This window comes from Squalius cephalus (assembly GCF_949319135.1).
Source record: "Squalius cephalus genome assembly, chromosome: 1".
Taxonomy (NCBI): domain Eukaryota; kingdom Metazoa; phylum Chordata; class Actinopteri; order Cypriniformes; family Leuciscidae; genus Squalius; species Squalius cephalus.
This window is the reverse complement of record NC_137122.1, coordinates 68,676,192-68,680,387: the sequence shown is the minus strand read 5'-3', so window position 1 is coordinate 68,680,387 and position 4,196 is coordinate 68,676,192. Positions and strand designations below refer to the sequence as shown.

Below are 4,196 nucleotides of genomic sequence, written 5' to 3'. Positions count from 1 at the left end.
GAATGAAACAGCATTTCAGAATTTTCTGTCTGACACTATAAATGCAAAGAGACAATTTATCTTATCGTAGGCGACGTTTTCAGCATGTGATATTTCCCCTCTGTGACAGAATGCTGCAGATTCACCTTAATTTGTGAATCGATAAGCTATTCTCTGACAAAAAAGTTTTAAGAACCACTGGCTAGGCGATATGCGGGCAATCACTCGAAAGTCAATGGATGGGTCAGTGCATCAATTAAATTAAAAATAAATTAAATCCTGACCATATAGCCTAGTATATCTACATTTCTCATTGAAGGAGGGACATTTTCACTTCTCTTTTTGTAGGCCAATATACCTAGCCTAGTATATCTACATTTCTCATTGAAGGAGGGACATTTTCACTTCTCTTTTTGTAGGCCAATATACCTAGCCTAGTATATCTACATTTCTCATTGAAGGAGGGACATTTTCACTTCTCCTTTTGTAGGCCAATATACCTATTGTAGGTCTTGTTTCACTTAATCACTTCACACACTTAATCACTAACCCTGTTTTTTGTCCGGGCTTCACCTGCACCCCACATTTCCTTAGACACAAACGCCTCGGGAGGAGTAGGTGGCAAGACATCTCCCTCAATGTCCGTTTCCTCCTCACTGGAAGCCAGCAGGGGTTTTGGTGCTCTATATTCAGTTAAAAGCATACATTTAAACTTTTACAATAGAATACACTGAAAAAAGCAGTTAGAGGTGTTTGTTATGCCCCTTTTCCCCTGCACATTTTCGTAACGGCTCCGCACGGCACGCTTTATTTGTGTTTTCACTGGGGGGAGACCCTGGACCCGTTACGATTTTTCGCACCCGTTTCAGAGGTGGCTCTAACCGTGCTGAACCAACACAAAACGTGACGTAACAGGCTGCTGTCCACTGATTGGTTAGAGAAAATAAGCGCGACGAAACACACAAACAAGGAAGTGAGAGAGAGGCAGAGAAGTTGATGACAAGTCCAGATGAGCGGTGTAAAATTAATCTTAGAAGTGGAGAAGTACAGGGAGTTGTATGATCCCCAGCACATGTTCTACAAGGACAACAGCTGATCAGAAGCGCTTGCCGACCGTCGCGGAGAAATACGTGTCTGGTGTAAATAGGGGGGCAGCAGATCGAGCGTGATTTTAGCAAGCGCGCCATGTGTGTAAAACACAACAGAACACATAACACAACAGCCTCGCCTCTTCTAAATGTTCCTGGCTCTGTCTTTTGGCATTTTCGCTGACTACAAGCCACAGAGCAAACAACAGCAGCAGTAACGCCTCTAATGCCTCCATTGTTGTGTTTACTTTACTGACCACGGCGTGACAGTACATATGCCGTCTAATAAAAATGACGTCACAGCAGTGTCGCCACACCAACTACACCCACTTCCAGGTCGTAACGACACTACCTTCTGTATGGAAACAAAAACCGTCCTGGTTGTCCAAAGCGTGTGGTGCTGTACCGTGCCATACCGTGCTGTACCGTGTTGCAGTGGAAAAGCGGCATTGGAGGCATACTTCTCTGTAGCTGAAAAATTAATCAACACCTTTGTTTTCTCACGTATTGATTACTGTAATGCTTTGCTGGCTGGAGTATCTAGAGCTACCCTAAGTAAATTACAGTTGGTACAAAATTCAGCTGCTAGAATTCTTACAAGGACCAGTGCAAGGGAGCACATCACACCTGTCCTGGAAAAATTGCACTGGCTTCCTGTTAGTTTTCGTATCGATTTTAAAATTCTTATGCTCACTTATAAGGCCTTGAATAATCTGGCCCCTCAATATTTGTGTGAGCTTCTAACACCCTACACTCCTACACGTGCTCTACGCTCCTCTGAAGCTGGTCTTCTAACTGTCCAAACAACACGGCTAAAAACTATGGGTGATCGGGCTTTTTCTTCTTTGGCTCCTAAATTGTGGAATTCCCTGCCCTCTGAGATTAGGAATGCAGAATCCCTTAGTGTTTTTAAATCATCCCTTAAAACTTACTTTTTTAGGGTAGCGTTTGTGTGATTCATGTCATTATTATGCTTGTTTTTGTATTGATTTTTTTATTTTTTGTGTGGTCAGTTTTTTACTGTTTGCACTGTTATGTGTACCTTTTAAAAGGTATATGTACCTTTTAATTTCATATTTTTATGTAAAGCGCTTTGAGATGCTACTTTTAAAGGCGCTATATAAAATAAAGTTTATTATTATTATTATTATACTGATCTAGTTTTGGACTCTAAAATATTGGCATCAGTATTGCTTTTTATGATTTATTCCCACCGAAAGGAGGTTTTTATACTGTATGTGGCTCAAGGAATTTTTCTAACAACTGCCATATTTGACGTAAATGAAAAATGGAAATTAAAGGGAAAGAAAAAGTTTTTTTGAACCTGGAACTTATTTCTAGCACAAAATAAGTTCATAAACTCAGCCGGAGAAGTTTGGAGTAACCTGATGTTGTTCGCGAGAAATTTACATCCATCTCAGTGAGTGCTATTCCAGCAAAACGGTAGAGGTCAGGGCCAGTAACATTACAGCCTAAATAAAACTATCAGTAACAACACGTCTTCTTTTCACCAATATGTAGTTATACATTGCTAGTGCTATCCCTCGTTGACTTTGGAGCAGCTTGGTTGTCTTCCAGGGCTTTTTAAAAAATTCAGCAAACAAGCCTAAGGTTAGTTCTAGATAGCTTTGGGTTGACAGAAGACGTCGATGACGTCACTTCCACAAAATTGTGCACAATGAAGATGTCCAACATATCCTCAAAATCGGATATTCTGCTATATTGTACTAGCAGTAGCAAGTTAGCAGGCCATTGGATGTAGTGTACAAGGCTGAAATAAAATAATCATGTGGTGGCAAACGGCAATGACGTCATCGGCTCGTATTGACAAATCTTTTTTAAAATGCCTGGATGACAAACAAGCTGTTCTGAAGTCATCGAGGGATAGCACTAGCAATGCATAACTACATACGGGTGAAAAGAAGATGTTTTGTCACTGATAATGTTTTATTTAGGCTGAAATGTTACTGGCCCCAACCTCTACCGTTTTGCTGGAATGACATGGATCTAAATATCTCCAGAAGTACTTCCCCGGGTAAGTTTATGAAAGAAACATGCTAGAAACAAGGTTTAAAAAAACAGTACAGGTTAAAAAACAGTACTTTTCCTTTAATGCCAGAAATTCTGCAACGTTAATTATATAACATTATATAACATTATATATTCTGTGTATTACATTACCTCCTTTTTCGCCTTGCAGGCAAATCATCACCATCTGTCTGTAAGTCAGACGTTGCCTTCGCTTTTTTACATTTTTTGCGAGCAGCCTCGAAAGTGTCTTAATAACAAAAGGAAAAAGGGTATTAGTATGCAATCTATACTGACCGTGATAAAAAAATCATTTTGGTATTTGCACCTATAAATAATCTCAAATGCCTGGAGTTGAGTAAACATGAAAAAATATTGTTTACCATTTATGATGACTGATGTTGGTTCAGAAAAAGACAATTGAATATAGAAATCACAATTTTACAGCCTAAATTTGAAAAGTACATTATTGGCACTTATAGAAATTGATGCCTTATTGACATTGAGCTAGATAGATGACAGACAGAGTATTTGTCAAATTCAGAAAATAACCTCTTACCTGCCCATCCAAGTACCCTGATGGAGTATTTCGGCCACGATTCCTCTGGCTTCTGTCGGTCCTTCACAGCCTTGGTTACATTACGGCCTGATGGCCAGAAACACTCATTTTGTTCTTCGGTCATCCAACATGTTAGAATTATATCCACCACAGATTGGCCATCGTAGGTCTCGTCAATAAACTCAACAACACAGAACAGGGGCATGCTGCAAAGTTCATAATGGTTACTGATTGTGTAATTGTCCAATGGCAGAAGTATTAGTCTCTCAGTTAAATCTGTGACTGACACACCGTGCAACTGGTGAGACAGCCGTGTCACTGTTCTAATCCCCACACACGCTGACTCAATAGGGTAGTTGTAAAAGCTGCCTTCTTTTTCATAAAACTGACAGACTGCGTACATACCCCCTGATACCAACTCAACAATGTTCCGCACCACAGCAACTTTGCCCTTAACATTAAAACAATTGCCGCTTCATTGCCCCCTAAGCCGCTTCATAGTCCCCAGATGGTTTTTGAAAGGGAAACATGACACGTTGTCT

General features: G+C 40.2%; 1 long non-coding RNA gene across 1 annotated transcript; it reads right to left on the bottom strand.

Annotated features, from left to right (window-relative positions):
* Positions 1–621: 621 nt before the first annotated feature.
* LOC307166789 lies at positions 622–3,731 on the bottom strand. Its single transcript, XR_013822694.1, has 3 exons — positions 3,655–3,731; positions 3,249–3,345; positions 622–662 (listed from the first exon to the last, which is right to left on the bottom strand). It is a non-coding gene; the product is annotated as an uncharacterized lncRNA (long non-coding RNA).
* Positions 3,732–4,196: the final 465 nt, after the last annotated feature.